Source organism: Rhodnius prolixus, unplaced genomic scaffold, assembly GCF_049639745.1.
Source record: "Rhodnius prolixus isolate KJV_2025 unplaced genomic scaffold, Rpr scaffold_8, whole genome shotgun sequence".
In the NCBI taxonomy this organism is placed as follows: Eukaryota; Metazoa; Arthropoda; class Insecta; order Hemiptera; family Reduviidae; genus Rhodnius; species Rhodnius prolixus.
In genome coordinates, this window is record NW_027411593.1 from 32,383,013 (window position 1) to 32,407,879 (window position 24,867).

Here is a 24,867-nt window from a genome sequence, read left to right on the forward strand (position 1 = left end):
TCATTTCCTGTAATGGGAACGCTGAAACATCTGTTATTCAAAGTTAACAAAGAGTAGTAACGAATTTAACATAAATATAATTTCGTTCGTTTGACTTTGATTATGATTGTGCTCCGCATATTGTATAAACAGCCTGCACAAACTATCTAAGCCAAAGGTCTAATTGTAAATTTTTTGAAATGTTAGCGGGCTATATCCATTTAGTAGTTAATTCAAAAAATTACTCCGCCAGTGTCCCCTCTACAAAGAATAGAATAGTTTAGTTTCTATGAAATATGTTCTCAGGGAGACTAACTGGTAATTTCCCTAGAATTATTTAGTACGTACATTTCATTAAACGTTATTAACATTAATTTCACCACGGAACCATCCTTACTTGCCATTTGGTTCAGGAAATAAATGTTTGAATTAAGAGAATTGTATTTTCTACGAAATATAATTTCTATTATTTATTTTTAAAGAAGAATAAGAAGGAGACAAAGAAAACCCAGCGAGTTGGAAAATTCACTGGTCAAAAACTGATAAAATGGCAGCTATTTTCCTGATAAAATGGATTTCTAAAAATAATACTTTTGCAGATGAGATTTTTCCCTGAGTAAGTGGTTTCATTAAATGCTTTTCACCAGTTTTTCTCATTATTTAATAGTACCAAGATTTCATTTTCAAGTTCCCTCGGTAAATCGACAACCCTGCAACAACCTAACCGAACAGTCAACCTCAAAGTGGTGAGGCCACATTCAACTTTGTGTGAAGCTACTGTGTTAAAAATTCTACAACATTTTGTGGATGGATTAATTTACTTAATTAATTTATTATTTACTTGTTTATTTAGGTGTCCCCGTTTCCAGTTCGGGCAAATTTAAAGTAGCGTCGGATCATTTTCCATGAAAGGCCTTATTGCGATACCCAGGGTAATGCAGATGCTTTCTTACTATAAATCAGATGAATGGGGACCCAAGATACTTCTTTACAAATCGATTGTTTCTACTATACTGCTTTACTGTTCTGAGGTCTGGGCCCCTCATTATGTGGAAATTGTGGAGAGAGTACAGTTGAGGTTTTTTAAAAACCTTACTGCGTCTCCCACAAAATACTCCGAATCATTTTGTGCGACTGGAGGCGGGCTGCATTAGTTTAAGATCTCTTGTGTTCGACAGAATGCTGAATTACTGGTATAAGATTCTCACTATGTCGGATGACTGTTTACAGAGGGCGTGTTATTTGGAGCTCTTCAGACTGATTGATAACAGAGTTATACCTTTTAATTGGGTACGCTCGCTTAGAGACCAGCTAGTTACCATTGGAGCTCAGGATGTCTGGTTCTCACAATCCAGTTTTACTCTAAAAGAAAATATGCTCAACTTAAAAGAACAGTTTAAAAACCATTGTTTAAGCAAAGATGTGAATGCCGCTATTCATTCTAATTTTAACAGTTATTTTAGAAATATTAGCACTTTTAATATCGGTGAAAATTACCTACTTTTTAAAGTTCACATCAATAAATTAAGACTGATTGCTCAAATTCGCCTGGCTAGCTGCAAGTTCCCTACATTGTCTATTAAAGGAAACAAATGTAAATTTTATCCTGAAAAGTGTTGTAATACCTGTTTCACTAACAGCTCAGATAGTCTATCACATTTTATTGTCAATTGTCCGTTTTTTAACTCAATTCGGGAAAAACTTATCAGTAAATATTTGAATGATACCAGTCCCCTGGAATCTCTATTAACTATCAAAACTATTGAACAAATTAACGATATCTACCATTTTTCGCTAAAGGCTATTGAGAAAAAAACCAAAGCAATTCAGATAGTTTTAGGTCAAGCTGACTGAACATTTGATTTAATAAACATTAACTGAACAGTGTTTGATTTAATAAACATTAACTGAACAGTGTTTGTAAGACATTTCATAAATGTGTTATTTTTTGATACCACTACTATCGAATTTTAAATTGCTCTTAGTCACTCATTAACATTAGTCCAACCGTTCAACTTTTACTCTACATCTCCACAATATTATTAAACTAGTCGTTTCATTATTTCGTGAATAGTCTCCTATTCTTGTTTATGCGTTCTTTCTTTCCCTTTTTTTTTTTTTTTTTTTTGTTTATATAAAGATCTTGTATTTTAAGTTACTTATTACTTTATTTTTCTTTTTCTATTTTATTATTATTTCTGTAATTTCACAAGGATAATCATTTATTTTGTACAACTATGTGTATATTGTCAGACTCCTCTGCAAAGAAGATGTATCTTCAAAAGCAAATAAAATTATTATTATATTATTATTATTATAATTTACTTAAAGATAGCGAGGGAACTTGCAATCTGTCCATTCATTTTACTATATTCCTTTACCAATGTCTACTGGAGAATTCCATATTCTTTGGTTCTACATTCCTCGAAGGAATTGGTCTCCTCAATCGCTTTTTTCCCCACATTTCTTCTACTACTATTCCTTCTATAAATCTTTACTTTCTGGCTCCTAATATCATCCTCGAGTTGCTCTTTCTCTTGAGTCTACGCCTTTTTCAGCTGCTAGCTCTCGATGGTTTTATCTTGCTAAGAGCTCTTCCTAGATATTTCCTCCCAGATAAAAGCCACTTCAGACTTCTTCTCTTACGTTAAAACTTGTTTTTTTTTCCTATTGTAATTTACGGAAAATAACAATTCTCTTGATTTTCTCTAGGTTTTAAAACACCTATGGATTTGCCTTTAAAATTGTCCGCAACAGGAGAAGATTGGGTTTGTTACATATGCGGGTGACAGCTGCCGGTCGTGGCAATACAAAACACCGCCATTATTTAGTTTTTCCTGCGGTTTCTCTTCTTCCTTCTTTCAATCTTGAAGATCCAGTCTAACTCATATAAATGGGCTTGATTTCAAATCCATTATGGACGATTATCTCTATTTGATTACGATAATTGCGGAAATAATACTATTAAAGTATTTCTTTCTGTGAGAACGAAACTACAAAATATTTATTAAAAATTAAATGAAAGTACAAAAATACAACTTCATGTAATTTATAGAAACTGGCAAACATAATGCAAGTTGTAAACCTTTGATACTCAACTAACCGTGCAAATACATTACTTACCCCTGCACTTAAGTCTGCTTCCTCATCGCAGAGGTGACCAACTGTTAGTAGTAAGTTCAATGCACACTGCATCACCTCATGCATAATCACAAAAGCTAGAATTACCATTTCTGATTCACTTCAGGAAACTCTTGTCACTATCCCGGCTGTAGAGGAGATAGTAATAGTAACTTCTGCCTGACACTGCATAGAACATTAATGCAAATAACGCCTACAAAATCAAATTTCTCTAACTTCAATTTATCATTAACTTTGTTCATTTTATTTTCGTACATCATAATTTCTGTTAAAATGAAAAAAATAGCTTAAAATTGCATTTTCAGTTGTTTAAACAATTTAAAGATTTTTTGGTTAATTAAATGATTTTTATTTTAGAATTATTATTATTAAGAACTTATCAAAAGAATTCCTGTCTAAAATGTGTCTTCTTAAACAGCGTCTCTAAATATCTTTATCTAAATATATAAAAGGCCTCGAAGTACACTATTAAACCCAATTATTTGGATTATATAGTTTGTTACTATTCAAATCCCTAGAACTTTGAACACATAATAGAAATAAGAGAATTGCTATTTTATATTAGTTACGATAGAGAAAGAAGTTCGAACGTTGGGGAAGAAGTCTGAAGTGGCTTTTATCCGTGAGGAAATATCTGGAAAGTGCTCTTAGTAATATAAAACCATCGAGGGCTAGCAGCTGAAGAATGCTTAAGAGAGTAGACGATGACGATAGGATTTCAGGAATCTTGGATTAAGGACTAAGAGAAGGAATGGTGCAAGAAAATGTTACTTACTCTAGGAAACTATTTAAATTATTAGGAAATGTTAGCCTAGGTGAACTAAGGATAAATTAAAACAAATAGTTAAATACAGGCGCCATGGTAGCCGAGCGGTAAGAGGCGAGGCCGGCAAAGCTAAAATGTATTGTGGTTCAAAGGCTTAGATTTTATTTAATGGTCAATGTGAGAAATAAATAGTAAAGTGTTTTCTTTTGCCTTCATCTACGTCGCTTAATGTGATAGTTTTGACATTTTAGATAAATTCGAAAATTGTAAGATTTTTCATCTATAAGGCATTTTGCCTATCTTCAGAATGTTTGATTAAACGTGTTAATCACTGTCAAAATAATGCGTACAATACTACCAGGGGATCTCACACTGTCTATCTAAACATCTATAATATACAGGGTGTTCAGCATAAGACTACGGTAACTTCGGGAGGCGATTCTGGGCATCATTTGCAACAAAAAATTCCATATAAACTATGGCTCGATTCGGCTCCGTTTTATAGATATTTTTAATTTTATGTTTTTTTAAGGTGTTACTACTTTTTAGCAAAAAGTTGTCTATATTTCTTAAACTATTAAAGCTACAGCTATTTTAATAAGCTCATTAAAAAGAAGGTTAAATTTCCTTTTAAATAAGCTAATTTGTATTCCAAAATAATAATATTAAGTATTTTACTTTGTGGCCCAAACATAAGAAATAGCAAGTTTCTAATTTTTTCCAAAAACTTTGACTTCATTTTTCTCAAAAACATTTTATATGAAAAAACCGTGCACTATTCAGGAAAAACATCTACATACAATCAATCACCTTTCGAACGGTATACAATAATTGGGGTTATGTTAAAAATTGACGCAGAAATCTGTGATTAATTGCAAAAAAGTAGGCCTCAAAACAGTGTCGGCATTATGAAAGGAACTTACTTATCTCTCTAATCTCAAAGTTAAAAACTGATATGTTTTATCCTAATACGACTTATAAAAACAAATAAATACAACAAGAAGAAAAGATAGTTTAAAGTCTACATTTTCATTAGATATTTAGTTGTCATTTTGCTATCATTATGCCAGCGTATTCGAATATTGAATATCGCGACATGTTATGCATCTACGGTTTCGTAGATGGGAATAGTGGATTCTAGATGTTTTCCTGATAGGGTGATCCGAACGCTAAGCCGATCTTGGAGGTGTACAGGCGGTCCGGTGAAGTATTCCATCCACTATTATTTAATTTGGGGATCAGAGCGAGTAATAAGTTCTTGGCTTATTCATTAGCTCTTCACAACCTGTTAATTCCAAAATTTTATTGAGTAGTTCAAAATGATGATTTATTCACATTATCTAGCATATTTCTTTAATTAACTAAAGAATAACACACAGATCTAAACTCGTTAAACGAAAATCCTTTCTTTTGAAATTGGTACCTTACACTCATTTAACATCATATTCATTTCTCTTCTTTTTATTTTATTTTATTATTTATAATGTAAATTTTATATTTTTGAATATAGTTCTTAAATTAATTAATTATTAAATTACACGTTTGCAAAAAAATCGTACTGGATTTGATGATTCTGATCAGTTATATTCTTATGGTAAGTGAATTCCTTTTATAACGCCGACGCTGTTTTGAGGCCTACTTTTTTGCAATTAATCACAGATTCCTGCATCAATTTATAACATAACCCCAATTATTGTATACCGTTCGAAAGATGATCGTATGTAGATGTTTTTCCTGAATAGTGCACGGTTTTTTCATATAAAATGTTTTTGAGTAAAATGAAGTCAAAGTTTTTGGAAAAAATTAGAAACTTGCTATTTCTTATGTTTGGGCCACAAAGTAAAATACTTAATATTATTATTTTGGAATACAAATTAGCTTATATTAAAGGAAATTTAACCTTCTTTCTAATGAGCTTATTAAAATAGCTGTAGCTTTAATAATTTGAGAAATATAGACAACGTTTTGCTAAAAAGTAGTAGTACCTTGAAAAAACATGAAATTAAAAATATCTATAAAATGGAGCCGAATCGAGCCATAGTTTTGTAAGAGGGAGATCCCCCAGTTCGAATCACGCGTATGACTAATTTGTTAGAAAAAAATGTTTGTAGTAAAGTATGAGCTTCTGCTCCCGTCCACGACACCTAATTGAACGATAAGCTCCGCCTGAAAATATAGGCGATTACTTTACTGACAATTACAAGATGATATTGCTGAATAGTAGAGTGGCGATGTATAAATTCAAATTGATGATCTGCGACAACTTTAAAGAGTCTTCGAGGATTTTAAGGATTTGTTTAAGAAGAAATTTTTCTAAGGATTAGTAATAAACTAATGTGTCGGTGAAACAAAGGGTGTTGATGCCATTTATTTAGGTTTTGGGATAGGATAAACTATGAAGAACTTCCACAAGACGGGGAAGTAGGTTGTCAGAGAATCACGTTGTATTTGTAAGTCAGAAATACTACAGCTTTTTTGGGGAAGATTGCAAAGAATGGTTGAAGTAATGGAGATCAAATCCAGGCGTTTTCCTACATAAGAGAGGATTTATGACATACTGAACATCAGAAGGTTTAAATGTTTTGGGTGGGAGTGAAAGAGAATGAGAAAGAGCAGTGTCCAGGTCTTCTACGAGAGGTTTAAGGAATTGTGAGAGTCGAACATTTTAGAATGTGGAGTGAATACATTTGAAACTTGAGAAGAGATGAGTGAAGTTTAATCAACATCGGCCCATACTATCGCCCATCACTACATCGCAGTGGGGAGGTACTGATTTGTAGCGAGAAATAAATTTGATTTGTAGCGAAGTATTATTTTTGTAGTGGTTCAGAGATATTTGTCTTCAGCGCACAGAGATAATGTACTAAAGATTTTGGTATAGACTTTAAAAAAGATATCATGCCGGAGAGTAAGTACGTATAGTCATCAAAACGATTAGTAAATTTGTTATAGATTTGTTTGTCAGAGGGATAACGGGAACGCTGCCACACGGCGCGTGCTAGTCTCTTATCATCAAAATTAACAAGACTTCGCCCTATTTATATGTATTTTAAAACTTAGTAAATAAGTGTCGTGTAAAGCGAAGAATAGGTTGAAAAAGTAATAACAGAATGAAAAATAAGAATTTAGAATCTTTCTAGGTTAAACTTTCTGTTTGCCCAGGCTTCTTGCTAAAAACTTGTTTTTATGTTTTGTTTTTCAGAAGACTTGAAAACAAGTGTACCTCAGGTGACAACTCAGCTGGGAATATTGAGCAACATTCCTCTTTAATGAAATATAGAAAGATGGAAGAACAAATGGACGAATAGAAAACCAAAGGGTAAAAAAAAAAAATCAAATTTATGTGTGCAGATGTAACGAAATAATTTTTTAATATTCTTTAATTTCTAGGTACCATTCTTTAAAAAGTAAAATTTGAATCTACCAGAGTGGTTCGTGTGTAGTTAGAACACGTTTTAGACATAATAGTTGTACTGGATAAAGAATTATAGTTTGGAGGGAAGTGTTTTATGTGGTAAAAATGGAACATACTGGAGGTAATTGTGTTGTGAGTAATACAGAGCCAACTATGTTGTGTTGCAGCAGCAGTTCTCTCAGGTAATATCATTTAATTATCGAATGTTGAAGAGGTTTCAGGCTATTGGTGTAGAAAGTGGTGACATATATCATCCAGGTTGCCAATATGTAGTTATAGCTAGCTAGATATGAAGTAAGAGGAATGTAGCATGGGCTGAGATAGGAGTTCCCATGGGAAGGGGGTCACATACAACTTCACCACTAGCACAGAGAACCACACATACACTAACGAATATACAGCCTTATTTTATCGGCCCAGCCTTCTATCTATCATCCCACAGCAAACTGTGGGCCGGTGGAGATTCGCCATCATACCGCCTCACATATCCCAGAGCTCACCAAGGTAGTGATGGGCTATTAGAGCGGACTCGTTCCAGTGGAACGAGTCCGATGGTGGAACGAGTTGATTCAAATCCCTATTTTAAAAAAAAGTGATTCCGCCCCGCCCCAAAAAATTGAGGCAAATTAAAATGAAAATAATTAATACTGTAGTCTTTTACACTAAAATAAAACTCACTTAAGGCTACTATGTAGAAGTTCACTGACACATTCCAACTTGTACGAGGAATCCACACCAAAATACAAAATCTGGCGAGCTTAAATACTGATGCTTGAAGAATAAAATAAGTTCCAAGGTTTTTTTAGAATATCGATTCTAAAATAATATTCATTTTATTATTTTGTTAATTTCTAAACAAAAGTAGGGGTCGATCTAAGACAGGGAGTCGAAGGAAAAATAATTTCGTACCCAATATAGCGAACCTTGCAAAGAAACACCAGGCACACCCATCTCATTAATTAAAAAGCAATGCTGTAGTTACTTTACTTATTATTTAATATTTTATTTTACATATAGAAAATGCTGTGTGCTTAATCTTTAACTTAGCGGCTGGACGCTCTTTCTCTTATCTTCATTGGCGAAAGTTAAATCGTGTACATGTTATTACGACGATCAAAGTAATACTGAGCTAAAAAATAGTATTACCTAACTGGTTTACTTACTGCTGTATCCCTCCCACTCTATCACCTACTTCACAAACATTCGTCGATTGGAAATGGGTTGTAGTTTAATATTCGTTTCATTTGAAAACAAAAAACATTATAACGCTTTCTCAAGATGTTTTTAATTTTTAAAAATTTGTTTTTGTCCATTACTCTTATAATATACGAAGAATTTCGAATAAAATATAATATACAAACACAGAATGATCTAGAGTGCAGGTGGAGTCAGTCGTCGTTGTCATGGTGATGGAACCGTTTAACGACTCCGGCCCAACACCAGCAATTTCATTGGTTAAATCCACTGGAATTGGTGGAGTCAAATCCGGAGTGATTTAAATCCTTTTGAAACCGGACTCGTTCCATTTTTTCGTTCACTGAATCTAGCCAATAGAAAATGCTGGAGCTGGAACCGGAGTCGTTAAACGGTTCCATCACCATGACAACGACGACTGACTCCACCTGCATTCTAGATCATTTGTGTTTGTATATTATATTTTATTTAAAATTCTTCGTATTTTACAAGAGTAATGGACAAAAACAAATTTTTAAAACTTAAAAACATCTTGAGAAAGCGTTATAATGTTTTTTGTTTTCAAATGAAACAAATATTTAACTAAAACCTACTTCCAATCGACGAATGTTTGTGAAATAGATGATAGAGTGGGAGGGATACAGCAGTAAGTAAAGCAGTTAGGTAATACTATTTATTAGCTCAGTATTACTTTGATCGTCGTCATGACATGTACACGATTTAACTTTCGCCAATGAAGATAAGAGAAAGAGCGTCCAGCCGCTAAGTTAAAGATTTGGCACACAGCTTTTTCTTTTTGTAAAATAATAAGATATTTTAAAAGCTTGATATTAATTCATAGTAAATAAATATTTCTTTCTTTATGAGTAATTATCATTTTGTTTGAAGGGTTATAATTTTTTTTTATGGGAATAATTTCCTACCCATTTGCGTTTTTCTTCTTGAATCAAGTTAACTCCGGTGGTCAAGCTAGATAACGACAAAACTGCAGTTGCTTTAATTTTTATATTTGACTAGCCTATTTTTGTTAATATTTGGTTACGTTGTTAATTTTATATTTATCAGATCAATTGGGAATTAGGGAACTACTTAATGTGTGTTAAAGAAATATAGTTTTGTTATTAACTGGAAAAGCTAACTTTTAATTATTTATTTAATTACAATGCGTGACATTTGTACTAATGCATAGGGTAAGTACAGACTGGAATCAGTGAACGAGTTGTTGGAATCGATTCCAACCCTGGAACTGATTCAAATCCAACGACTCCAAACGCGGACTCGTTCTGCCCATCACTACACCAAGGTCCACTCAATATATTGTTACCAAACTATATAACCTTCATCCCTTCATAACCCTCTCTCCACTTCTGTAGCGCCCTTATTACATTTCTTCATATTAATGTAATATTTTTTTTTATTAATAAATTCTTTAACAATACTTCTTTCTTACTTCCAAAACATGCCTTAATAAATATTTATTATATTTTTATTGCTACACTCCTGTACATAATAAGCGATTAAATATTAAAATGAACCTTGCATTCCAATTTTGCTTATTTATTTTTATTTATTTATTAATTCTTTCTTTTTTTATTTTTTAATTATTGGTATTTTCAACAATAAGTAATATTTTCTACTAAGTACAATTTCTACTTGAGAGGGACAATATTCGGTAATATCAAACCTTAAATTCTAAAATTTCATGTTTGACTTAGTTCAATACAGGGCTCGCGGCCATTGGTGAGGACTTCCAGCAATGAGAGAAGAAGCCAACTGCCGGAGTAGAAAATCAACATGAAGAAGAATGGATTCACGACTCTTGGATTGTGAAGATTGGATTCTTTTGGCCTTTTTTGAGTCACAGATTTCATCCTCGAATTTCTCAATTGGACTTATTTTGGGATGCGTATACTACAATTGTTAGTATTATGACAAAAGCTTTGTATCTTTTTTTTTTGCCTTTTTTTTGGCATTGCCTTTCGCCATACAGCCAGCATTATCTAGGTGCTTATAACTAGAATATCACTCACTCTCCATTCTTACTTCAAACATACATTCGCTTCACACATTCATCCCTTTACTATGTACAACTATTTACATAACCTACAGCTAATGGATGGATCAGTACTCTGTGCTCCTGCCATCCTTATAGCTTAACTGAAATAAAATCACGTAATCCTTCTGTAATCATTTTCTTGCATTCATTCTAATCGGCTATAACTTTTAAATACTTTCATATTTCATTGCTAGCTCTGCTATAGATTTAAGCACATAGATGTTGGTGGAGAATCTTATGTCTTCGTAGCGAAATGGTGCATCTAAATACCTGTATATGTCGTCAAACATTCGTTTCCTTTCTACCACATAACGTGGATATATCATTATTATATGTTTGAAATCCTCCTCCTCATTGACGCAAAGAGGAGAGGACCTTTTGTTGATCCTGTGAAGATACGGAGCTTTGTATCTGCGCAGATGAATTAAAATTGAAGCTCCAAAAAAAACAAAAACTAAAAAGTAATTCTCAAAATACAATGAATTTTATTGAACTAACATCAATACTTGGAACATGAGAGACACGCTGTGCAATCAACTAGAGTTTTTCAGTGGTTGTACAATTATGTCTCATAAATAATATTTTATTCTTAAATTGAGTAAAATAACTAATTTTGTTTTAATATTCGTTATGAAAAGGCTTTTTTATTTAATACGATTATTAACACATATGGGTATTAGCGTTTAAACAATCGGCCATATAGTTAAGCTAGCAATAACCAAGGTTTACGACCAGACGAGAACATTCTCCAAGTTCGTACAACATTGAACTTCCAGAACATTCCAGTGTAAAGTTGAGTCAACATTCCAGCGCATCCACCTCGAAGATAATCATGGGTTTCCTAACCCACAAACCTCTTCGTCTGTCCTTCCTTTATTGTTCTTACACGTAGTACGAACGCTTTATATTAAACGATTGAAGATTTAACTTAATTTATTGCTTTTAACATATAAGCAATTATTATTCTATTTGTGTGCAAAGGGAATATTTCATTCATATATGATGTAATTAGGCAAAGGATATTTCATTATATTATAATGAATAAATGATATTAATTTTATACAATTAAGTTAAACTTTGATTGTAACTGTGTATAATTCTTTTCTAGAGACGATTTTTGTTCTGAAAAAGATTTGATGTGGATTTATTAGAAGCAAGATCAGAGCGAATGTCTTATGGAAATCTAAAAAGAGATTAGGAACTATGAGATTATGAAAAATGTTAATCCAGAATAGTAGAACTGAATTGTGGACTCTGCTGGATTTTTGAGTGAGTAAATACAAAAAATATAATTATGAATGTAGGCGCAACGGTAGCCGAACGGTTAGAGACGAGACCTTTAAAGCTAATATGTATTGTGGTACTGGATTCCTGGTCTTAGGCCTTGGATTACATTTAATGGTTAATAAAAGAAATTTACAGTAAAGTATGTTTGCTAGTCGCCTCCGTCCACGACATCTAATTGGTAGTTGCACGTATAGCCCACCTTTATTTATTTAAATTACTTTACTTTTTAATGATCAATATTTTTTTTACAGAATAATGAGAGAAAAATTTCAAAACCAAAAATTTAATAACTTAAACTTTAATAGGGAAAGTCCTGGAATATTATATGAACCTATCGTCACTCAAGACGACCTAAAGATAAAGTTGCAACATACTTCATTCTTCCCCGAATGGTTATTCCAACACTTAATTCATCACTCACTTCTTTGTCCCTTTCATACAATCCTATTCGATGCGCTGGCCACGCGATTTCCTCAGTGATAGGGGTTAATAGATAAAAACTGCATTTGGAGAATCACCATTGGGTGTTGACTCCTCTCACGTTATTTGCGAACATACTATTTACTTATTGCAGGATACTTGCTCTAGAAGAGATGTTAATAATAATAGCGAAGATGATTTTGGATAGAGAAGTCAATTAAAAATAAATAAAAAAATCATATGTTGAAGACAAAAAATATATATGTGTGGGTGTAGACAATAATTTCAACCAGATATTGTACACATTGTAAGTATTATCATTTAACTAGAACATGAGTAACCTACCTGATTTATTGACTTGAAATATTATTAAATCTGTTTTTGGTTGTGGCTAACTTGGCTGCAATTGACGTATAACAAATGATGCGAAAGCTCATTCGTCAATGTCCGCACATGCTAAGCGGCAGTGCGGTTAATCCTCTATGGAGACGCCTATGCTTTAACCGCTGCTGGAATTCCTTTAACATGAAGCATAAATATTCACTCTATTTTTTTATATTATCATTCTCTTTATATCTTTCTAAATAATCACCCACACTTTTTATATAATTTTTTTTTTTTTTTTTGGTCATTATATCTATAAAGTTATAATATTTGGAATAGTTGTCACTTCAAGATTTTGGTTTTAATAAATGCATCAATCGAAAGCTTTATTTTTTATTAAAGAATTTATTTGATTTAATGCATACACATTCTTTAGTAATTTTGTAGATAATGATTAATTTAAAAATGACTTTTTACTGTATTTTAGTGAAGGTCACCAACAAGGGTAAGTAAGGGCATTGGTGCTCGCAACATTCAGCCCACTGTATTGTCGATTTACAACATGAACTATTATAGTTCTATCTAACGTTGGTGTATGTAAATCCACTATTAGTGCAGTAATCAGATAAAATCTTTTTAAATGTGCAGAATTTGCTGTTCACTTTTGTTGATTAGATTTCGTTTATTTATTTTACTTTATTTTCCTTCCTTAAATGCCTACATTAGTATATGTTTTGCCTCTGTTTGTATTTTGTTATTTGTTTTTTTGGCTATATTGGATCCAGAAAGGAGATTAAATATGCTAAAAAGACGATTCAAATCTGTATTATGTTAGCCTTTTGATATGAAAGAAACGGTATTAATTAGTCATCTTCTTTGTTCTTAAGATTAAGATTCCAGGAGGGCAACTAAGACCTACGCTAACGTGACCCAATGTATCAATTGTGGCTCCCACTACTCTAGAGCTGCTACTCAGACTCTTAATTCTGGAGAGCGGCTCCTGCATAAAGCTCTCAGGCCTTGGTTTTTTCCTCTCCGAGTAGTGACATCCTTAGCCAGCCAGACCTTTGTTCTTTGCTTTCAAGCTACCGAACTGTCCTTGACAACGTGAGGAAGAAGCAGGTTTCGTGACGTACAGTTAACAAGACAGTTAATTGACAAACAGACTATTTGTCTGTACTGGATACTAATTGCGGCAATTATTAAACTGATCGGAGCAAATAAAAAACACTAAACTAAGACAAAAAAAAAAATAAAATAAAAAAGACATCTTACTACATCTTGAGACATCTTCAATCTCAAGGGAAGATGTAAAGTACTTTGAGCTGAAAGGATGACCGAATTCCTCATGGCCACCAAGAAGTGTGATCTGTTTCCAACTCTTCAAGGCTTCTTTACATCTCTATCGGTTTTCGATTGAGCCCTTTCAAAGTTACCTGAATCATGCTGCACCCTCGACAAAGTCAAATTTAAAACTGACAAAGAAATTTCTAATCGCTATATTGATAATAAGTTTTTTAACATAGATTTTATTAGGGTACTTGTAACATGACTTTCGTTTACTAAAATTCTCGCGTTGTTGAATTTAAGGGACTTTTTAGCAAACCTTATAGTGCCCAAAATTTTCTTTTCAGAAAAATTATTCTTATAAAAACTTTTGAACCAAATACGAAGTTTAGAAAAAATTTAGATATTTAAAAAAAAAAAAAATCTTAGAAAAATGAAAAATCCATTCAGAAATATGGTACTTACGGAATTTTATACGAACACAGAATTTATCCAGGGCATATAAATCCTCTTTGTAATATAAAACATGCAGAGTCGTACATTACTCTGAATTGGTACTTTAAAGAAAGGAATGCCTGCCTCTTTTCCCAAGAGCCCCCAGAATTGTCAAATGGACAAATGTCTTAAATGAAAGATTAGCCCAACATTATGGTGGAGCCATCTTTTGGCAAATCATAAAGAAGTGAAATTCCAAGAAATTTTCATTCAATTTGGAATTTTAGAAACACATTTAATTCTCCATTATAATATTTTGGACGAAACTATACTTTATAATACCCTTTATATTTTTAGAGGAAAGCCTTAAGGGAATAAAAAGTAAAGTAGTGCCTATTTTTAAGCCGGGTTTGATGTCCAACTAACCAATTAAAAACAAACATACTTTACTATACATTCTTTTTTTTTAAATAACCATTAAATAAAATCCAAGGTCTTGACCGTGAATCGAACCCAGTGCTACAATACTCGTACATATTAGCTTTGCAGGTCTCGCCTCTAACCGTTCAACTACCGTGGCGCCTACCTTATTTAAGTTAAATACAAAAAAGAATGAAAAAATTTTACTTTATCGCAATGCTATCTTAAATATATACTTAATAAATTCAAACTTCTGTGTACTTTGGTTATTAGTCAGTTTTTTCTCATATCTTCTCTAGAACTGTTACGTTCTTCCCGTGTACTTTTTTTTTTGTGAAATCAATAAAAATATTTTTGGAAAGAGTCCAAAAAGAGTCTTTTCAAGAGAAAATTCTAGCCCACCAATTTAGGAGACCTTAAATGGGAACTTGTTTTCAAAACTTACCCTTTTGTCTTCTTGACTCTCTCTAGTTTTATGTTCATATACGTATAGGGCGTACGTGTATGAGAGAGAGGTAGAATATATATATTTATATACAATACATATATATAGAATTAATTTTATTTGAAAATCAAACACTTGAATTGGAACTGAAACCATTGTGTATATTTTGCTAATAGAACGGGAAATTGGTAAAGCGGCTGATGTGGAATTGGGTTGCTTTGAAGTTAGAACCGGGCACTCGTTCTCTTGTCTGACACTGCAGAACAAACTTTGAACAGTTCGCCAACATTGGCACCTTACCTTTACTTTATGTAGGAGCCAAAACTACAGTCTAACAGCTAACTACCTTTTTCTCAGCAAGGTTTTCTAGTTTTTACAGCTTTAATAACAGGAAATATTGTCAATGCGAGTTTGAAATTCTAGCTAATTTCTCACATTTTTGATCAATCATGGTTTTACTATTAAAATAAAGGTTACAATGTAGTTGCTAACTTTTTTTAAATAGTATATTGAATTTTAAGGAATTATCAGTAAATGTGCTCTGAACTGGACGCTCATTCTGGTTTACTGTTTGTATAATTTACTTTCCTAAGAGGATTCTTTTATACCCTCGATGTCTCTAAAAAAAAGAGGACTCTATTCGGAGGCTAAGAGTCAAATCACAACGATTTATTGAATCCCCTTGAATGTAAGCCAAAAGTAAAATTGAGAGATTCTAATCTTAGAAACAGTCTGTTAAAGCCGGGGGTTCGCTATCGCTAATTCATTTTCACATTTGTGAACAAGTTTTACGGTTATTTTGCTATACGTAAAAGCCAATTTTATTCTATCCTTTTGATGTTATTTAACCTTGAGAAAAACTTACTGTTCAAGGGTTAATTACTACATTTGTATAATAATTATATGGTTTAAAACTTCCCTTTTTTTTTTTCTTTTTTTTTTGAGGTAAAATTAGTGCTGCTTATATTGATATTGTTAAGCCTGCCAGGAAGTCGCCACGATAGCCAGAGGTTAGAGACGAGTTCTCACAAAGCTAAGTTGTATTGTGGTTACTGGGTTCGATGCCCGGTCTAGGCCTTGGATTTTATTCAGTGGTAAATATTTTGAACTCTATTATTTTTGGACTTTTTTCATTTTTCTTTTGGTGAAAAATCTGTTTTAGAGGGAAATTTAGAAAAAAAAATTAAAGAAATGTATTAATCAACAATAAAATGCCCATTGTTCAATGTTGATGTTGCTTCCGGGAATCAGAAAGATCCTAAAGAAACAATTGCTTTAGCTAAAGAATTCCTTAAAAGCAAATGTATCTATTCTAAAGTCTTGCCGGAGTTATACAATACTGTACAGCCATCCTGTGTGGGGGGATTTCTCCTTTTCGACCACATTGACTTTTGAAAAAATGTTCTTTATGATTTAACTAAAAATAATAAATTATAAGTTTTGCTAAACTTTATAAATAACGTTTGTTAGTAAAGTAAGATTTTATTGTGAATGTTTGCGCTGGCACAGTAAACTGTGGCGCCAATCTTCGTCAACAATTCTAAAACAACAAACAATAATACAAGTGAACTCTTCTACAAGACCTCTGTGTCTTGTTATTATTCTAACTAAAGCAACACCAGCGTTAGGCATCCAGACCATTTACTTCAATCCTTCATTCCCTAACACTGACTACTTCATCTCTCTCTTCAGCCTTTCCATTCCCGGTTCCAACACATCACTTGTTAATGGTGGATTTCACTCTATTCGCAAGGTTTAATCAAAATGGGATTTAGCCTCTTTCTTGTTTCCTTCCTCTTTCAGGGGGGGGGCATACTTCCTTTTTCTCTCTGTGCTTCTTCTGTTTATTTTAAAGAGATGTTTAAGAAGGACTGAGCAATTGGATCTATGCTTTTTATCTTTTGTTTGTATTCAAACCAGTATTGCATTGTTATTTCCATTCATAAAATCAGATATCCGTTAAGTACAATAAAGTATTAGTTATCTGATGTTTTTAAATGAACTAAATAAATGATGAACATGCTACAAATAACTTGTAAACAAAACAAAACAGATAGAAGAAAGGAAGCTAGCGCTGCTTGGTACAGTTTAAAAATACTTCTTATTTCCGATTTGTGTAACTGGAACTCTTGCTCATTGGATATCACCTAAAAACCCTCCCCGCATTATTTTAGTCAAGATAGAGAACTACGAGTGTATTATATTCACATTTTTTTAAAAGGTTTGTGAATAAATGGTTGGTCAGTTGTTAATATAATAACAAATGTTTTGTAAGAATGGCAGTAAAAAAAACAAAAAACGGATAAGCACATCAATATCAGGAAACATGGCACAAACAAACTTTACTCAAAGAAAAGAAGAAAACTATAATAAATTATGAAAGCTTGAACAATACTTTTCCATTATAAGTTATTTTCATGCTTTTTGCTAAGAATGCATCCATTGAATACACTCGATCTATTTTTAATAAATAATCTTCTAGCTTATTCTTTAGGTCTTTTAAACTTTGAACATTACTTATAGAATGTGGTAAAATTTTTATAAATTCGTTTGTCCAATGAAATAAATTAATTCTAAGAAGAAGGAGAAGGAGTTCAGTAAATAGGATTTAGAAAGAATCTTTGCTTTTGTTTTGTGCAGTCTAATGTTTTTATTGATTAAAAATTCTTCTTTATAGCCAAATACCAGAACTTCTAATTTGTTGATGTACAAGTATAAGAAGGAGCGTACAATATGTGGTAAGGTACAAATAATTTTCTTCTGTATTCTGAAAACTCGTATAAGTTTTTCATTGTGAGTTATCACAGTATTTTATGGCATAGGATAACTCTGATACATGTTTCCGTTATAATTCAATTTTAACGCTTTAGTGAACATTTATTCAGAAGTTTAGAATAAATAAATTGTTAAAGCTAACTTTAACTACTAGCTGGTCAATTTTTCTTACCAAATTTAATACCGACGAAATGCGTAGTGTTAGCGAACAAGAAACAAATATAGTTCCCTGAGATAACGAATTCTGGCTGGCTTGAAGGGTTAGGGTGCATGTACTGCTGTTGATAGTCAAGTTGTCCTGTACTGTTTATTTATGCCTGCAAGACATTTCTTTTTATATGGTGCTACAATCCATCAAAGCGTCTTGGCCTTCATGATTCGACATTCTTCTTTATTTAATGTGGCAGCCTTCCAGTGTATTGAATATTACCCATGCTCCATGCAACCTCACTTACTATTGTAGCCTGGAACGTCCAACGCTTCTCGCGCGATTAAAAAGTCTATTCTATTTCTGAGAACTTCGTCACTTGAAATTCCAACCATATGATCCACCCAACGAAGTTTTCCAATCCTGATTACATCAACGATTCATCATTAAATCCCAGTTTTTTTTTTGTCCGCTTCCTCTAGGTAAACGCGTTCTCTAAGTAAACCGTAGATCCATCTAGAAACCTTTCTCTCATAGGTATGCAGCATCTTTTCGCCTCTAGAATACGTTTTTTTTTAAAAAAAAATTAGTGTCATATTTAACGAACTGCTTTGGTATTCCATGAGTTTGTTCTAAATTTTCAGTTTGTTCTAAACGTAACAGCCAATTTGAAAGTTACTTATTTTAGCAAGTCATTTCTTTCTTTTCTTTTAATTACCACGGATAGATAATTAATTTGGGTAGCGAAATAAAGTTTTGTGAGTGCCAGGATGTCACGATTAATTTTGTTCGTAAGTTGGATTCACTGCAAATTAATAATAAAAATTTATGTTCTTTGATTAAGGAAAGTTTTACTGCATTAGAAGTGCGGAGCTGGTTATTACTTTGGCCAGAAATCTGAAAATAAGATAACCTGCTTTCTAGAGGATGAATATGAAATTTGCAGCTATTTCTTAGTTTTGCCCTTGATCATTTAAAATATTATTCTTCAAAAAAAAAAACCTTCCTCAGGATTATTCCTTTCAGAATTTGATATTATAAATAGAAATATTATATGAGAAAAGGGAAAGAGAGGAAGGAAAATGGAATTTAATCTTAAATCTAATTCAGCAGACATGATTTTCTTTTAGGACCAGAGTAGAAAAAGAAAAGAAAAAGCGTAACTCTAGAGCTTATGCTACTTACTTAGCGAAAGAAATGCACGGTAGTCAGAAAGTATTAGAGCTTTTCTTAAATTAAGTCTTCATGGGAGGTTAATAAGCCGTGCAAAGCATCTTTCTACTTACCACAGTAACCATGTAGCTAACGCTAAAGTCAGAAGACGTTGGCTTTATATTGACCACGTAGCGGCTAAAAGGTTTTTTTTGCCTTTGCTGTATTAACATTTCTTTTTAAGAATCTGTAAGAGAGCCCCCTTTTTTTTTTTTGATGCTGCACCTTGGAATAATTTAAATTTATTATTTTATTTTGTAATCTGATCATAATGATGCCGAAACGTAAATTCTTAATTATGTAAAAAGAAAACACTTTCCTTTTCAAAGCTTAAAGAAAAGGCCACGCATGTGATTGGGTATATGTTTCTATTACTAATTACTTGAATTGGATTTCAAATTATCTAGATAAGTGCAAACTTGTTAGGGGTGATTACTATCTAATTAAGACGATTATTGGTACAGAGGAGGTTTACCATTCTCTAATACAATACTTGATCTTGCGTACTATTAAACATTAATTATATTAAGCCAATGAAAAGGATTGTACAAAAAAAAAAATAGTCGAAGTTTATTTGACCAATTGAATTAAATGTTTTAAAACTGACATAAAAATATATTAAAAGAACATGACTCTTGTCAATTTAAATAATTGTTACACAACTTTAAAATGGTAAAATAATTCTATATCAAGAGAAAGTATTTAAAATGATATTAAAACAGTAATAAAATTAGACTAATGAACGTACAAGTGGAAATGTAACAGTATACAATATATAATTAATTATTAATTAATAAATATTCGTTTTTTTTTTTAGTTTTTAATTTTATATTATGTGCAAATTTTATACTGTAATGTTTACATTTTTCTATATTTTATTTACTATATTTTTACTACATTATAATTTAACTATATTTTGCATTATATTTACTACTGATATCACTCAAATGTCTTCATTGTTAGGTTTTTAATTTCAAGATATAATTTCCCAAGTACAAGTGCTTTTAAGAACATTTACACATAATCTTTTTCAAGGAAAGAAAAACTAAAGAGAAATCAGAGTCAATGATAATGTCTTGTTGAGTTGATAACTGGTTGTACTAAAACATAATGTCTGGTAAGTACAGGAAATGAAAAATACATACAAAACCAACTGAATGATCGTGATTTCAAAATTTATATACTATATATTTTTTTTAACATTTGATTACTCCGCTGAGAAAGGAGGAAATAAAAGCCAACTGTAATGTACTTTTCAAGAAATGCGATGAAAATTTTAAAAGCCTCAGTAAGGGTGTTGTTCTATTTAATCTAGTCGGAATCATACTATAAAACTGCCTTGAGCGTTTCAAACAATACTACAGTAAAAGCTCGCATTGCATTCCTTAATTTATTTTTACAACCCTCTTTAGAACCTCATCCAACAGCTCTCGTTGAGTCCAATCTTTTTCTTCTTTTTTTTATTTTTCTTAAAGATAAATGAATTAAAAGTGAATTACAGCATTCGGACTGAAAATTAGTTTAAAATTTACATCGATTTCTTTTGTTTATTAAAAAAAATACTATTGTTTTTCATGATTATTAATTAATATGATCTCAAATTGTTTGCCTATTAATTTTAATTTAAAACCGTGTAGTGTTCTGAAATCTGAGTTCATCTTGAGCAAAAAAACTTGAGTGTGTAAGTTTAAATATCTACACCAACTTGACTAACCTAAACCCTGTAGATAGAGTAAAATTAGAATTCTATCAAAGTATGAAGTAATGGGCCAGAATAGTAAAATATATTCAATCTTTCTGCACAAAATGATTGGAAAAAATTTTGAATGACCAACATCTTCTTTTTATTTAAATTCAGACGTTTGCCAGTCAAGATAGATGGAGGATTAAGACGCTGCTCGCTTCAATTTTGACCTACATTTGCTGCGACATGCATTAGAACTGGAACTGAAGCTACTGGACAGAGCATCGATCTCCTCAATTGAAGCGGGTGAATCTGATTTAAAAAAAGTTTTGTTATCCCTAGCATATAATTAAGTACTTGGCATACAATTTAATCTTTATTTAGCTTAATGTTTTATTCTGAAACAGGATTTAAAAAAAAAAAATGCAAATTATATCATCTTCGGAAAAGAATTTCTTAAATTTTAGCATGTTTTCAGTTTTTACTTTCACTCCGTTCATTATAATTTATTGAAATTGTTTTAAAATTTAAAACCTTTGAAAACCAGAGAATGCTACTGGAATATTTTTTCAAAAGAAATTATTTTTTTAATTCCTGAAATGATCTTTTATTTATTAACTTCGAAAATTCGCTGAAACACAATATGACCTGATTGGCTGCCGAGTTGCTACATCGAAATACAACAAAATAATACATCATCGGTAGTATGTTACAGCAAAGTAATTTATAAACATAACCAAAAAATAAATTAACAATTCATTGAAATTCCTCCATAATCTTTCTTCTATAAAACAGCGCTGCCTTTATATATTTATATAAGTGGTCCCAATTTTTCCCATTAAGAAAAAGAATGACATCCTTCTCTGCTAACTTTTTCCCTCCCAGATATTGTAATCTATAAGGAGCCAGGATAGGGCATATCCCAATAAAGTGGAAAACGTCTTCAATCTCAGATAGATCACACAGGGTACACTCTTAGACTCCGTACTAAAAGGCCTGTAGATAAGGTACAACGATTCAGGTCTGGCCTGCATGATAAGTTTTGCCTCAGGAAATGTCCTGTTACGGGGACATAATCTACCTCGTATAGCAGTCTGGGATACAGTTTATGAAATTGTCCCATTCTAGCACGCGACTCCATGTTCTCTTTCTCTTGTTGTTGCACTACCGAAATAAAAGTATCCAACGTGGTTTCCCCAGTTAGCAACTTTTCCATTTGGGAGTACGGTGTCTGCAATTGGGAGCCTATTTTTGCACATTTTTCCCACCATAGAACTTTATTGGCAATTACTTGTTTGGCTATTATTTTGGTGAGTCTGTGATCCGGGAGTTTGAGAACTTTCAAAATATATTTCAAATGTAATTTCAGCGTGAAAGTAAACATTGCATGTAATCCTGACTCTAAGTTGACGATATAATTTGATACATTACCAGATAATCTGAACAACTTTTTTATAAAAAACCTCTGCAACTTCCCAATGTGTCATATCGTTTACTCTCATAGAGTAGATTCTTTTTTTTAATCTAGTATCTAATAATGTGACAATCTAGTATTGAAAAAAGAAGTCAAATTGGAAGCTTTAGTTCTTAGAAATAGAGAGCTTTTTAGATATTTTTTTTTTACACTAATCGCAAGTACAGGCTTATCGCCAGCTTTTAGTTGATGCTTGGGGTTTTTGAGACGAAAGCAGGAGACAAAATGTTTACAGCAATTTAGATAAATTCAATGTTTGTGGTTGATCTTTTAATGAGTGTAAGTTGCTTTCTGTGTATAGGTTTTCCCAATGGTCGTATTTCCAACTAAAGTGGCAGTGTGTTAGTGTATTTATTATATACAGTGTAGAAAAGACCCATGTGGGTTCCAGATATGAGAGTGAATACTCTGTGTGCCAGAACATCTGTAGATAGCAACAGACTGTGTGCCTCTTCTTTTTTTTTGGATAGGATGGCTTCTCCTCACTGCTACAGCCAGAGTCCCTATTCTTATCTTGCCGGAGTACTATGTCCTCTACTCCAGTCCTCGCAATGTACCCTGTCTCCAACTATACACACACTCCTCAATACAGCTCACATACACACTTCTATCATACACAAACACTCTTCTCTTTTAACTTCTAGTTTATTTGCTTGTTTGTCCTCAAGACCGCACTACTTATTTACAGAGGTTTGATTCTCTTGGGCGCCCGGCTCCCAAACCTTCGCTTCTACCATCAAATAAAAGAGTATCCACCAATTCTTCACTTCTTTTATCTCTTGTCTTTTTATTTATTCCATTTACTTTATTCAACATTTGTTTGTAGAAATTTTATATTTGTATAATGTTAGTGCAAATGCATTTTGCTACACCTCTCTACGTGTTTAACTGCATTGCCTATTTTTTGGCTTGAGAAGAGTCTTCGACAAAAGCTTTCTTTCAGCTTAAGTTTCCAGGTCCATCACGTGGAAGAACACTTAAGCTTTTGATGCATTTTTCCTTATTCTTGTTTTAACAATTGACAACTGCATGTAAGTAAATCACATGGCTTTGTATATTTTCTATGCCATTTGCTCTGTTATCTAGCCATAATACATTAAACTTTATTCTAACAGAATAACAGACTAGTTTATTATCGTACAGCGCTTTCACAATTTAGAGATTAGTGTTATAGTCTTACGCATGCTCTGAAAAAAATCACAAACTTATCAGTGGTAGAGTTATATTTGCTACATGGCTGAAAAGAGTAAGGCGTGACACAGTATGCAACACCAGCAAAACTCCATTGCTGTGCGTAGATAGCATACCGAGATTAAATGCAGGCGCAATGGTTACTCTTACCAATGTTCCAACAATCTGTTGCCTAGTCACACGACGACGTTCCTTTAATATACAATAGTTCTTGAGGTTCACTTAGGTATATCTTTCTTTTTTTTTAAAAAAAATATTTAATTCTACCTAAAATTATCTAGTTTTTAAAGCAATTCTTTAAATGTTTCTGAAAATAATTTTGTTAGAAAAATTATTGAACTACATTACGAGTACTACAAAATACTGAAGGTTATTAACCTCGGGCCCGTACACCGATTTCAACAGAAATGTTATGTTACATCCTGAAAAGAGGTAATCTACATGAAGTAAGATATTAATATGGATATAAAATTTAATAATTCTTAATTATGACCCATAATTTTATTCGAGTTGTCCTTAGTTGATCTAATCAAGGTTAAAAGGGCGTCAGGTTAGCCGAGTAACTTCGCTAGCACTTTGTCAATGTTTAGTAGGGGAAGTTAGTACATACACCAGAATTGCAACCGTCATATCTATACTGGGCCTTCACCAAATCTATCTCCGGCAAGCTCAGGTGAGAAGGTTGGGTACAAGCTGTAACAATAACCTTAATGTGGCCTGAGGCCCTTCATCTATAAGTTCCCCTTCGTAAGATTCTTATCGTTTCTTGTATTAAACAGACTCTATGACAATAGCGCTCCTAATGTATCCATATTTTGACTTGGAAAAATGTACTTTTACGTAACAACAGGAAATATCGTTAGTGATAAAACAAATTGTGTATTAAACACAAGAAGATAACAGAAGATTGAATAATGCAAAGGAGAATGGAATAGTGGCGGGAGGAGTTGAGATGATGTAAGCTGCAGAATAATGGTTTTATAACGGGGTAATGAGTGTGATGGCTTGGAATATCCTCAGCCATACGCCCTCTCCTCTCTGACTGGAAGAGATGGCTGGCGCTTGGTATACATAATATGCATGAGATAGTGTACCAGTGGTGGTTAAATGAAAGGATGTGGCAATATCACCGCCTCTTTTGTTCTTCCGGTTTTCTACAACACTCACACATACATACACATATAAAGAACGCTATGACATTTCCCAGTAAAATG

General features: G+C 32.6%; 1 long non-coding RNA gene across 27 annotated transcripts in view; it reads left to right on the top strand.

The window, feature by feature from the left end:
• The window catches only part of LOC141451215 (uncharacterized), a 104,629-nt gene that overhangs the window by 72,649 nt on the left and 7,113 nt on the right, over window positions 1-24,867 (top strand). For 14 of the 27 annotated variants that reach the window (XR_012456619.1, XR_012456625.1, XR_012456631.1 and 11 more), the window contains 9 exons: window positions 7,089-7,205; window positions 7,277-7,805; window positions 9,799-10,414; window positions 11,660-11,820; window positions 12,413-12,565; window positions 16,115-16,263; window positions 17,847-17,907; window positions 20,268-20,421; window positions 21,163-21,294. This is a non-coding gene — a long non-coding RNA (uncharacterized lncRNA). Of the gene's footprint in view, window positions 1-7,088; window positions 7,206-7,276; window positions 7,806-9,798; window positions 10,415-11,659; window positions 11,821-12,412; window positions 12,566-16,114; window positions 16,264-17,846; window positions 17,913-20,267; window positions 20,422-21,162; window positions 21,295-24,867 lie in introns of all 27 variants that reach the window. The other 13 variants (XR_012456611.1, XR_012456620.1, XR_012456618.1 and 10 more) reach the window with 13 other exon arrangements.